Source organism: Anomaloglossus baeobatrachus, chromosome 3 (genome assembly GCF_048569485.1).
Source record: "Anomaloglossus baeobatrachus isolate aAnoBae1 chromosome 3, aAnoBae1.hap1, whole genome shotgun sequence".
NCBI classification, from domain to species: Eukaryota; Metazoa; Chordata; class Amphibia; order Anura; family Aromobatidae; genus Anomaloglossus; species Anomaloglossus baeobatrachus.
The window spans coordinates 567,251,990-567,266,048 of record NC_134355.1 but is presented as its reverse complement, the minus strand read 5'-3'; positions in this window follow the sequence as shown (position 1 = coordinate 567,266,048).

The following is a 14,059-nucleotide window of genomic DNA, read 5'->3' as shown; positions in this document are numbered from 1 at the left end:
TACCCATGACTGAGTCATGGCTGTGGGCGGGACAGGTCCAAGCAAATGCTGCATGAAGTAAATAGCCTGTGGACAAAGCCTGATGACTTAATGTGAACAGTCACCAACCGCCAAAATCCAGACAGATGGAATACATCCCAAATTGGGGTGCATAGCAAGGTGGAGGTCAACCACCGACCAATTCAATGAGGAAAAAACAAAAAGCCAGCACCAAATGTGCACTGCGGCACTAAACATTCCAAACTGTACTTATTTTAAAAATTTTGAGATTTTTGGCAAAAAATTGCAATTTCTTGAGCTGCTTCGCCACGTCACGGCAAATCTCATTTGAAGCAGTCCTACACTAAAATATTTTTATAAAATGTGCCATACGGCCTCACATATGAATAGTAGAACTGCTCTTAGCAGCACTCACCTGGTCTATTTCAATCCCGTACCCATGACTGAGTCATGGCTGTGGGCGGGACAGGTCCAAGCAAATGCTGCATGAAGTAAATAGCCTGTGGACAAAGCCTGATGACTTAATGTGAACAGTCACCAACCGCCAAAATCCAGACAGATGGAATACATCCCAAATTGGGGTGCATAGCAAGGTGGAGGTCAACCACCGACCAATTCAATGAAGAAAAAACAAAAAGCCAGCACCAAATGTGCACTGCGGCACTAAACATTCCAAACTGTACTTATTTTAAAAATTTTGAGATTTTTGGCAAAAAATTGCAATTTCTTGAGCTGCTTCGCCACGTCACGGCAAATCTCATTTGAAGCAGTCCTACACTAAAATATTTTTATAAAATGTGCCATACGGCCTCACATATGAATAGTAGAACTGCTCTTAGCAGCACTCACCTGGTCTATTTCAATCCCGTACCCATGACTGAGTCATGGCTGTGGGCGGGACAGGTCCAAGCAAATGCTGCATGAAGTAAATAGCCTGTGGACAAAGCCTGATGACTTAATGTGAACAGTCACCAACCGCCAAAATCCAGACAGATGGAATACATCCCAAATTGGGGTGCATAGCAAGGTGGAGGTCAACCACCGACCAATTCAATGAAGAAAAAACAAAAAGCCAGCACCAAATGTGCACTGCGGCACTAAACATTCCAAACTGTACTTATTTTAAAAATTTTGAGATTTTTGGCAAAAAATTGCAATTTCTTGAGCTGCTTCGCCACGTCACGGCAAATCTCATTTGAAGCAGTCCTACACTAAAATATTTTTATAAAATGTGCCATACGGCCTCACATATGAATAGTAGAACTGCTCTTAGCAGCACTCACCTGGTCTATTTCAATCCCGTACCCATGACTGAGTCATGGCTGTGGGCGGGACAGGTCCAAGCAAATGCTGCATGAAGTAAATAGCCTGTGGACAAAGCCTGATGACTTAATGTGAACAGTCACCAACCGCCAAAATCCAGACAGATGGAATACATCCCAAATTGGGGTGCATAGCAAGGTGGAGGTCAACCACCGACCAATTCAATGAAGAAAAAACAAAAAGCCAGCACCAAATGTGCACTGCGGCACTAAACATTCCAAACTGTACTTATTTTAAAAATTTTGAGATTTTTGGCAAAAAATTGCAATTTCTTGAGCTGCTTCGCCACGTCACGGCAAATCTCATTTGAAGCAGTCCTACACTAAAATATTTTTATAAAATGTGCCATACGGCCTCACATATGAATAGTAGAACTGCTCTTAGCAGCACTCACCTGGTCTATTTCAATCCCGTACCCATGACTGAGTCATGGCTGTGGGCGGGACAGGTCCAAGCAAATGCTGCATGAAGTAAATAGCCTGTGGACAAAGCCTGATGACTTAATGTGAACAGTCACCAACCGCCAAAATCCAGACAGATGGAATACATCCCAAATTGGGGTGCATAGCAAGGTGGAGGTCAACCACCGACCAATTCAATGAAGAAAAAACAAAAAGCCAGCACCAAATGTGCACTGCGGCACTAAACATTCCAAACTGTACTTATTTTAAAAATTTTGAGATTTTTGGCAAAAAATTGCAATTTCTTGAGCTGCTTCGCCACGTCACGGCAAATCTCATTTGAAGCAGTCCTACACTAAAATATTTTTATAAAATGTGCCATACGGCCTCACATATGAATAGTAGAACTGCTCTTAGCAGCACTCACCTGGTCTATTTCAATCCCGTACCCATGACTGAGTCATGGCTGTGGGCGGGACAGGTCCAAGCAAATGCTGCATGAAGTAAATAGCCTGTGGACAAAGCCTGATGACTTAATGTGAACAGTCACCAACCGCCAAAATCCAGACAGATGGAATACATCCCAAATTGGGGTGCATAGCAAGGTGGAGGTCAACCACCGACCAATTCAATGAAGAAAAAACAAAAAGCCAGCACCAAATGTGCACTGCGGCACTAAACATTCCAAACTGTACTTATTTTAAAAATTTTGAGATTTTTGGCAAAAAATTGCAATTTCTTGAGCTGCTTCGCCACGTCACGGCAAATCTCATTTGAAGCAGTCCTACACTAAAATATTTTTATAAAATGTGCCATACGGCCTCACATATGAATAGTAGAACTGCTCTTAGCAGCACTCACCTGGTCTATTTCAATCCCGTACCCATGACTGAGTCATGGCTGTGGGCGGGACAGGTCCAAGCAAATGCTGCATGAAGTAAATAGCCTGTGGACAAAGCCTGATGACTTAATGTGAACAGTCACCAACCGCCAAAATCCAGACAGATGGAATACATCCCAAATTGGGGTGCATAGCAAGGTGGAGGTCAACCACCGACCAATTCAATGAAGAAAAAACAAAAAGCCAGCACCAAATGTGCACTGCGGCACTAAACATTCCAAACTGTACTTATTTTAAAAATTTTGAGATTTTTGGCAAAAAATTGCAATTTCTTGAGCTGCTTCGCCACGTCACGGCAAATCTCATTTGAAGCAGTCCTACACTAAAATATTTTTATAAAATGTGCCATACGGCCTCACATATGAATAGTAGAACTGCTCTTAGCAGCACTCACCTGGTCTATTTCAATCCCGTACCCATGACTGAGTCATGGCTGTGGGCGGGACAGGTCCAAGCAAATGCTGCATGAAGTAAATAGCCTGTGGACAAAGCCTGATGACTTAATGTGAACAGTCACCAACCGCCAAAATCCAGACAGTCTGTCTCTGTCTGTATGTCTGTCTTTTTCAGTTTCTCTTTATCAGTCTCTCCACTGCCATATTAATCATATTACCTCACAGATAAGCTTTTTATACTAACAGTTTATTTTGTTCCTATAGCAACCACTGACAGTTGCTGTTAATAACCTATAGCTCCGACCTCTATTCAGTTTAATGGAGGCAGAATTTTTGGAGGCTAACTGTAAAGCGCGGGGTTAAATTTTCAAACCCAAACATAGTCTATGACGTTCCCTGAGTCACATGGAGTGTCTGTGCAAAATTTCGTGATTGTAAATGCGACGGTGCGGATTCCTTTAGCGGACATACACACACTTACACACATACACTCAGCTTTATATATTAGATTAATTGTCTCAAGATGAGTGCCAAGCAGTAGAAAATTAGACCTTCGTATGATTAAACATTTCAAATAACAGCATGTGCATCGGTCTAGAATCAGGGGCGGCCGCGGACATATCATTGATTCATTCTGTGCGGCTGCACAGGGCCCAAGAAGTAATGGGGCCCATTTCTATTTCCATCTTCAATACAGGCAGAATTGTGTTTCGATAAGCTATTGAGCTGCAAGAGCCCATATATTGTTCTTGCAGAGGGACCCTTTTCTGTCTGTGTCCGCCAATGACTAGAACATCTAGTGAACCAGTCCATGTAATAAATCAAACGGGGAATCCGACAGGAAGAACTCTGGTGGCCAGCGCAGAAAGAAATATAAGGTAATGATGATGCAGGGGGAACCAGGAACAGCCAAAGAGAGATGAGACTCAGAGTCCTGATAACGGCGAATAACATCCTCTTGTCATCAAAGAAGAATCTTGTGAGAGATCACAATGGATATAGGGTAGCAGGAAGAGACGTATTGCAAATTAACACTTATTGTGTTAGGCTTTGTTTCTTCGGGCTCAAATACTCAGGAGACTGGCAGTAAATCAGATGGAAAATCTAACAAGGAAACTCCAGTAGCCAGCGCAGAAGCAGACCGCAAGCAGTCGTATGGCAAGTTAAGCCAAAATCAGCACATGGCAGACAAACCCTGGAATCCTGCTGGAGGTGAGTGCTAGAGCTGTCCCATATATTATATTATATATATATATATATATATATATATATATATATATATATATATATACAGTGCCTACAAGTAGTATTCAACCCCCTGCAGATTTAGCAGGTTTGATAAGATGCAAATAAGTTAGAGCCTGCAAACTTCAAACAAGAGCAGGATTTATTAACAGATGCATAAATCTTACAAACCAACAAGTTATGTTGCTCAGTTAAATTTTAATAAATTTTCAACATAAAAGTGTGGGTCAATTATTATTCAACCCCTAGGTATAATATTTTGGGGAATAACCCTTGTTTGCAATTACAGCTAATAATTGTCTTTTATAAGACCTCATCAGGCCGGCACAGGTCTCTGGAGTTATCTTGGCCCACTCCTCCATGCAGATCTTCTCCAAGTTATCTAGGTTCTTTGGGTGTCTCATGTGGACTTTAATCTTGAGCTCCTTCCACAAGTTTTCAATTGGGTTAAGGTCAGGAGACTGACTAGGCCACTGCAACACCTTGATTTTTTCCCTCTTGAACCAGGCCTTGGTTTTCTTGGCTGTGTGCTTTGGGTCGTCTTGTTGGAAGATGAAATGACGACCCATCTTAAGATCCTTGATGGAGGAGCGGAGGTTCTTGGCCAAAATCTCCAGGTAGGCCGTGCTATCCATCTTCCCATGGATGCGGACCAGATGGCCAGGCCCCTTGGCTGAGAAACAGCCCCACAGCATGATGCTGCCACCACCATGCTTGACTGTAGGGATGGTATTCTTGGGGTAATATGCAGTGCCATCCAGTCTCCAAACGTCACGTGTGTGGTTGGCACCAAAGATCTCGATCTTGGTCTCATCAGACCAGAGAACCTTGAACCAGTCTGTCTCAGAGTCCTCCAAGTGATCATGAGAAAACTGTAGACGAGCCTTGACATGACGCTTTGAAAGTAAAGGTACCTTACGGGCTCGTCTGGAACGGAGACCATTGCGGTGGAGTACGTCACTTATGGTATTGACTGAAACCAATGTCCCCACTGCCATGAGATCTTCCCGGAGCTCCTTCCTTGTTGTCCTTGGGTTAGCCTTGACTCTTCGGACAAGCCTGGCCTCGGCACGGGTGGAAACTTTCAAAGGCTGTCCAGGCCGTGGAAGGCTAACAGTAGTTCCATAAGCCTTCCACTTCCGGATGATGCTCCCAACAGTGGAGACAGGTAGGCCCTTTGTACCCCTTGCCAGCCTTGTGACCCTCCACGATCTTGTCTCTGATGGCCTTGGAATGCTCCTTTGTCTTTCCCATGTTGACCGAGTATGAGTGCTGTTCACAAGTTTGGGGAGGGTCTTAATTGGTCAGAAAAGGCTGGAAAAAGAGATAATTAATCCAAACATGTGAAGCTCATTGTTCTTTGTGCCTGAAATACTTCTTAATACTTTAGGGGAACCAAACAGAATTCTGGTGGTTTGAGGGGTTGAATAATAAATGACCCTCTGAATAAACTTTTCACAATTTAAAAAAAAAAAATAAAAAAAGAAATAACATTGTTTTTTGCTGCAGTGCATTTCACACTTCCAGGCTGATCTACAGTCCAAATGTCACAATGCCAAGTTAATTCCAAATGTGTAAACCTGCTAAATCTGCAGGGGGTTGAATACTACTTGTAGGCACTGTATATATATATATATATATATATATATATATATATATATATATATAGGTTTTCTTCTTAATTAGCAACTCACCATTTACAGACAATGTACATACGGAGCCTGGTGTGTGTTTCTCAACTCTGCTGCATGGCTAAGTCTAAAAACTCGAATGGTGTCAGAATCCAGTAATCTAAAGGAGGCTTTACATGCAACGACATCGCTAACGAGATGTTGTTGGGGTCACGGAATTCATCTGGCAAAAGTTCCATCGTGACTTTAACAATTATCAGTGTAACCAGATTTTTCGTTGGCATTTGGGATCTAGGGGCGGCTCCCGTCTACAGTCGTCCTCCAGCATGTCCTCTCTTTCTGAAGAAGAATGCACTACCCGTTTTTTAGGGAAAAGACCGGTCCCTGGAGAGGTTCTTGGTCCCGTATCTCAACAACTAAAAACAACCGTGGGGCAGGGACAATCCCACGGATACAATACCAGGAAAAGGACCAACAGGAGATTCTAAAGGTAATTATTTTGTCCCCACATGTACTTACACCGCCACAAATCAGTGTTTTATCTCGTGGCCTCTCGTTTGCACCGGTTGGCAGATTTGATTGTTTTGAGGCCATTAAGGACCTGGAGCTTTTTGCAAGGAAATTAACCTTTAAAAAGTATTTTTCCTCAGATGCTCCTTCATCCTTTTCGGATGTAGAGCTCCAGGCCCTGAGGGATTTGGAGTCATTGGCCCAAGAGCATAATAATCCTTCTGATTCCTCTGTTCCCACGCATCTGCACCGCCACCCTCAACATTTTCCGCCCAAATATGGTTGCCCGCAAATTGAGATTTTCGTACGACTTGTTCAGGACGAGTTTTCCCGTTTGCGAACCCATATTTGTCACGATAATCTATCTCATGCTGAGAGGGCGGCCCTTCGTTCATTAAAGGGTCTCACTGATACAGTTATAAAACCTGCGGACGAGAGCGGAAACATTGTGCTGTGGCCAGTGCGGATGTATGAGGATGAGGCATTTAGACTGCTTAATGATAGGCAGTGCTATAAACGCCTAACCTGTTCTCCTCTGGTTACATTTTCCCAGGAACTTAGGTCCCTCCTTGATGATGGAGTTGAGTTCAGGGACATTACATCCAAAATGCTGGACTCTCTGTATCCCAATTGTTCTACTGTACCCACTTTCTACCTCCTCCCCAAGGTTCACAAGGACCCCCGATCCCCACCTGGGAGACCTATAGTCTCGGGGATCGGGGGTCATTGTGAGCCAGCCTGTCAATTCATTGACTTCTATTTACAACAAAGTGTCCTGACTTTACCATCCTTTGTTCAGGACACTAATGACGTGCTTAGGAGGTGGGATGGCGTGGTGCTTGAGGATGACATGTGGCTGGTGAGTTGCGATGTGGAGTCACTCTACACATCTATTCGTCACGAACAAGGTGTAGCGGCATCGATTTCCTGGACCTAGCTATTTCTGTCATGCCTGATGGATCATTGCACACAGACATCTTCCGTAAGAGTACCTCCACCAACTCTCTCCTTCACTTTTCCTCATCACATCCTATCCAGCTCAAACGCTCCATCCCGGTCGGGCAATTCCTCCGGGTGCGGAGAATTTGCTCCGATGATGCCACGTTTCATCAGCAGGCATCAGTCTTATCGTGCCGATTCCGTGATCGGTGATATAGACCCGGAGACATCACCGCTGGCTATCAGCGTGCCTGTCGGACTATGAGACAGTCTTTGCTCTCCAGGAATCGATCTCAGGGTGGTCCTGTTGACCAAACCATTCGGTTTATTACCACATTTAATGCAGAATCCCATGAGATTCGAAGTGTCCTGGAGAAGCACTGGTCTGTCCTTCTTACCGACAGGGATTTGCGTCTGGCTCTTACTCCGCATCCAGCCATTAGATGGCGGAGATCTCATAATCTTAAGGATATGCTGACTAGGAGCCACTACATTCCCCCGCGCAGTAAGTTCATTTTTGACAGTCGTGGTCCCCCGTGGGGCTCTTCACCTTATGGTACATGTTCCGCCTGTCCCTTTATCCCTAAGAAATTGGAATTTGTAAGCTCATGCAGTGATAAGACTTTTAAAATCATCCATTCAATTTCCTGTGGCACGGAGGCAGTTATTTATCACCTTACATGCCCATGCGGTCTCATATACATTGGCATGACGACACGCACTCTGCGTGTTCGTACCCAGGAGCATGTGCGTGACATCAGAAATGCGGCCAAATCTTTAGAGCGAATTTTATGGTGGGTCTTGTGTTTGTGTTTTTTATTCTGGTTTTAATTCACTTTCCCTTTATCCTAGGAGCCCATATACATTCGTGTCTGCAGTTTTTAATGTTGCATTTGGAATTTTGGGATTGGCGGCAAGCTTTGCGGTTGGACACTTTATTATACGGACTTCCATCTTCCTCGTACCATGGACTGGACATACATCTGTACGATTGCGTCATCATCCGCCCATGAACATGCTATTAATATATTCTGTATCACGCTTTTTTCTATATTTTTCTCTTGCTTGACATTGAGTATTTTTTCTGATGTGTAATCTATGTATTTCTATTATATTCTGCATTTCTGATGTGTACATGTCTATTTTGCTGCCCCTGATTAGTCACATAATAATTCTTTATATATAATATATGGACAAATTCCTTCTAGGCACACTTATGTATGCACATGTGTGCCCTCTATCGGGTTTTGCGTGCATATAGACATGTACACATCCTTTATATGCCGTCTTTACTCTTAGGCGGACTTTGCACGTTGCGACATCGCAAGCCGATGCTGCGATGTCGCACGCGATAGTCCCCGCCCCCGTCGCAGGTAAGATATCTTGTGATAGCTGGCGTAGCGAAAATTATCGCTACGCCAGCTTCACATGCACTCACCTGCCCTGCGACCGTCTCTCTGGCCGGCGACCCGCCTCCTTCCTAAGGGGGCGGGTCGTGCGGCGTCATAGCGATGTCACACGGCAGGCGGCCAATAGCGGTGGAGGGGCGGAGATGAGCAGGATGAAAACATCCCGCCCACCTTCTTCCCTCCATAGAGCCGCCGGCGGCAGGTAAGGTGAAGTTCCTCGCTCCTGCGGCGTAACACACAGCGATGTGTGCTGCCGCAGGAACGAGGAACAGCATCGTACCATCGCTGCAGCAAAATTATGGAAAAGTCGGAGCTTGCAACGATGATACGATAACGACGCTTTTGCGCTCGTTTATCGTATCATCTAGAATTTACACACAACGATGTCGAAAGTGACGCCGGATGTGCGTCACTTTTGATTTGACCCCACCGACATTGCACGTGCGATGTTGCAACGTGCAAAGCCGCCCTTGCTCTATGTCTATCAGTGCCAACTCTTGTTTTGCTGTATTAATATAATCCATGTAATTGATCTTTTTTGTATTGTTCCCCCCTTTATTACTGGGTGCCCCGCCGGGGTGATCTGGTGATCTTTTCAATCGGGATTATGTCTTTTCTATACTTCGACTGCAGTTTTGGCAGCCTATGTATTCAATATCCCTCTTGTATGCATTAATACTGCCCCTCCAGTGACATAGATATGGTGCTTATTAACCCATTCATTCCGTACGCTCGTCTGTTTACCTTTGCGGCTGTGTCACCAGCCTCTATGTAGACGAGTCGTACGCATGTCTAGTCCCTCCCTCTATCTTCAGCACGGCTGAACTACAGACGCGCCTCCGTCATGCGCTGTCTCCGCCCCCCCCCCCCCCCCCGCGGCTTGGGCTCGGGCGTACCCCTGGGCTGAACGTGGGGATGAAGTCACTTCCTCCTCACGTTCATGGCTCATGGGCTCGGCGTGTCCTGCTGTTGGGGGGCGTGGCAACATGATGATGTGCATGCCGATTTGCTAATGGGCCCCTTCACTTCCCTATTTATACCCCTCACTTACCACTTGTAGCCACGCCTCCTGACGAAGCCTTGTGGTGAAACGCACGTCGAGGCCCCGCCCCCACGCCTGGACTGCCGACTTTCCCTGCTCTGACATGACGCAAGGTAATATACCTTAGTTTTTCATCCCTTTGCCATTGAGGGACCCTTTATGAGATTTTACAGATCTCTCTACTATTTACTTCTCTTATCGTTCCCTCTTGGTTACTTATGGGCTGTTACACCTTTTGAGAATTTTTTCCATTGATATTTCAGTCTGTCAGCAGGTGTTGCTGCCATCTTGTGGCTAGTCTAGGTTTTGCTGTGGATTGTTTCTGTGCAGGCTTTTTCCATCCTTGCCTGCAACCACTGTGCACCGTGTATCACCTTGTATTCAATAAAAGCATTTTGTATTCTACTTTGACGATCTTTGTGGTCCTTTTTCTCTGTACCCCCTTTTCTATACATTGCAATATTTTATTGGGGTTACACATTTTTTAGGTTTTTGTGCTTGTGGACCTTTTCCGGTCATAGGAAATTTGTTTTAGGTTATAATGTAGATACGGAGCCTGGTGTGTGTTTCTCAACTCTGCTGCATGGCTAAATCTAGAAACTCGAATGGTGTCAGAATCCAGTAATCTAAAGGGGGCTTTATATGCAACGACATGCATGAACGACTGCTAACGATCAAAATTACTCACCATTTCGTTGACACGTCGTTCTAATTTCAAATATCGTTGCTGTTGCAGGACAAAGGTTGTTTGTCATTCCTGCGGCAGCACACATCGCTACGTGTGACACCGCAGGAACGAGGAACAACATCGTACCTGCGGCCATCGGCAATGAGGAAGGAGGTGGGCGGGATGTTCTGTGCCCCTCTGCTTCTATTGGGCGGTCGCTTAGTGACGCCGCACGAATCGCCCCCTTAGAATGGAGGCGGTTCGCCGGCCACAGCGACGTTGCTAGGCAGGTATGTACAGTTAGGTCCAGAAATATTTGGACAGTGACACAAGTTTTGTTATTTTAGCTGTTTACAAAAACATGTTCAGAAATACAATTATATATATAATATGGGCTGAAAGTGCACACTCCCAGCTGCAATATGAGAGTTTTCACATCCAAATCGGAGAAAGGGTTTAGGAATCATAGCTCTGTAATGCATAGCCTCCTCTTTTTCAAGGGACCAAAAGTAATTGGACAAGGGACTCTAAGGGCTGCAATTAACTCTGAAGGCGTCTCCCTCGTTAACCTGTAATCAATGAAGTAGTTAAAAGGTCTGGGGTTGATTACAGGTGTGTGGTTTTGCATTTGGAAGCTGTTGCTGTGACCAGACAACATGCGGTCTAAGGAACTCTCAATTGAGGTGAAGCAGAACATCCTGAGGCTGAAAAAAAAAGAAAAAATCCATCAGAGAGATAGCAGAGATGCTTGTGTCGCGGGCGGGGAGGAGGGTGTCAGCACACCGCGCTCACCCCTTCTGCTCGGGTCCGGCAGCTGCTCCTGGTGGCTCGAGCCGTGGGCCGGATCCCGGGGTTTCTCGAGCGACACTCCTCGCCCGTGAGTGAAAGGGGGTTGTTTGTTGGGTGTGGGGATTGTTATAGTTCGTGACGCCACCCACGGTTGTGGTGATTGCACCACCGCTGCTCAGTGTGGGGGTCCCGGGGATGGTGATGCGGAGCAGCCAGGTGTTGTGTTGCCCCTCCGTGGGTAGGGGCTGGTGATCCCGGGGCCCGGTGATGAGATGTGAAGTGTAGGGCCTGGAGGGCGCAGGGACGCGGGGGCAGCGCTGTGCCTTGCGGCACTATGGTACTCACTCAGCCTGACACACGGACACAGTTTGTACGGTAAACCAACGGCTGGTAGGACGGTCCCACAGACGGCTGCACCTGCACTCCCGGTAGGTGACGGTGATGTCCCTCTTCCTTGCACCTGTGTTGACTGATGGTAGCGGTGGATTCCCTCCGGTTACCCGCTCCCCGGCTGCAATCTGGGCCGGAGGAGCTCTACACTTTGCCCGCAGGCGCTGGCCCTGAGAAACTGGTGCCGTGGCGGTGGCGGTGTCTCTCCAATACGGGTTGGGCTGTTGCCTTCAATCGGGACTTGGTTGTTGGGGGATCTGCGTCCCCGTCACTGACGGATTTGGCAAATCTGGCGACTCCTAGCCTTGCCGGGGTCCGAGAGGCCCCTGCCCTGGTGCTGACTGTCCTTCGGAACACTGCTCCAGACCACCGGGCACACAACCAACGGGGTCCTTCCAGGAACTTCCAAACGGTCCCCCTCCAGACAGTCACCGCCGTTGCTGACCTTGCTGTTCTGGCCCTCACAAAGCTGGACCCTTCAGGCTGTCTTTCTCTTCTGTTACTTTGCTTGCTTTTCCTCCTTTACTACTTTCACTTTCACTTTCTTAACTCCTCCACTTAGCTCCTCACTCCTGCTCCTCCCTGAGCTATCTCCTTCCACTTCCTCCTCCTCGACTCATCTGCCTGGTTTCTTCCTGCCTCCAGTGTTGTGAGCTCCTAGGTGGGCGGAGCCAACCGCCTGGCCCACCCCCTGGTGTGCATCATCAACCTCTGGAGGAAGGCAACAAGGATTTGTGGTTAGCTGTGATGTGCCTACCTGGAGTGTGGGGTGTGGTGGTGTTTGACCTGTGTCCCCTGGCTTGCCCAGGGCGACACATTCCCCCTTAGCAAAATGCAGACCGTCCGCGGGCTGCCGTCCTACACCGATTTTATTTTTCTGTAAAAAGGGGGTAACAAGGGTTAAGCAAAACATAAATACATTTTTAATCAAAAACTCTTCCCAAGACGGGAGGCACATTTCTTTTAACGTTACAACGGTGTACGGTCACAGTTTCCGCTCTCTCCCACCCAAGCAACCTGGCCCTGATGCTGCCCCTAAAACCCAGGCAGCACCCCTTGACCCACAGTCCAGCACAAGTCACCCGAGCGGGATCTGTCCTTCCCCTCCAGAGGGTGGCCACCGGTTCCTTTGGTGGCTGGGCCCTGGCCTGCTCTGCTCAGGGCCCTCCCTCCAACCTGCCTCTCCGGAGGCGGTATTGCGGAAACGGTAACGGTACCCAACATATTTACAAGCCACTTAACGTTTGTGGTGCCCTGCAAGTTCACGGGCTTGTCCATGGATAGTTCCCATGCTAATTAAACTTAAACGGTCCCCACGGGGACAACGGTGCCGGCTCCTGCCGGTTGCAAATCAACAAAGCAAATCAGGTGACAAACTCGGTATCATTTTCTTCTCATCATTTGCAGAACTTTTTCAAACAACACACAGCAAACAAGCAACTCAGTGGTGGTCCCAACGGGGACGGTGCAACGGGCATCCGCTGCCCTACTCCGGTCCTTTTTCTGCTTCATCCGAGGGAGGGGATGCAGAGCACACCTTGCTCTCCGGGCTGCCCCTCAGCTTTACGTCCAGGGCAAACCACCCCCTCTCTCCGCAGTGCCGGGTGTAACGCACCATGTCCCCTGGTATGAGATTGCGGCCAGGATGCTCCTCGGGCAGATGGGCATGCACGTCCCGCCGGGCCACAAACACCTCGGCCTCCAGGCCCGGTTCGTATATGAATCCGTAGCCCCGGCGGATATCGAATCGCCTCACCTGTCCCTCGTAGAACGGGCCACGGACACGGAAGGTCGCTTGCCGCAAGTTTTCTTTTTCCCGAATGGCTCGGACCACCAGCTCGGCTTTCCTTCTCTCCCTCTCCGCGATCTCCAGGCCCAGCTTTGTCGGCTCCCTGTCCCAGTATGGCGCTGCTACCTGCTCCGGCGCACGGGTTGAGCCCCGCGGGACATCCAGCACGTTACCCACTGTCAGGAAGGTGGGCAGCGTATCCCGCGGTGTCATGGCCTTGGGCGCTGCCTTGCAGCAACAACCCGGCGCCACCTCAGCCGAGGTGTGGGGGATGGGCACAGGGGCTTTCCGCAGCCGGGCCTTCGGCTCGGAGCGGGTCGTCGGCTCCGGCTCGGGAAACTGCTCGGGGACGGTCTCTGGCACAATCTTCGGGGCCTTCCATGGTAATGCCTCCGGTTTGTTGCGGGCTCTGGCTACAGGTCGGTCCGCTGGGGCGGACGGGCTGGGTATCGCTACCGGTTGCGGTGGTAGCGGGCCTAGTGGCGGGGTCACGGCCTCCGAGACGGGTGGCGAGGGAGGCAACGGGGGGAGAGGGCTTGGACCGGGCCCCACAGCCGCGATGACCGGCCCTGCAAGGGCATTGGGACGTGGGTCACTCACCCTCCCTTTCTCCGCCTCCTCCTCGCGT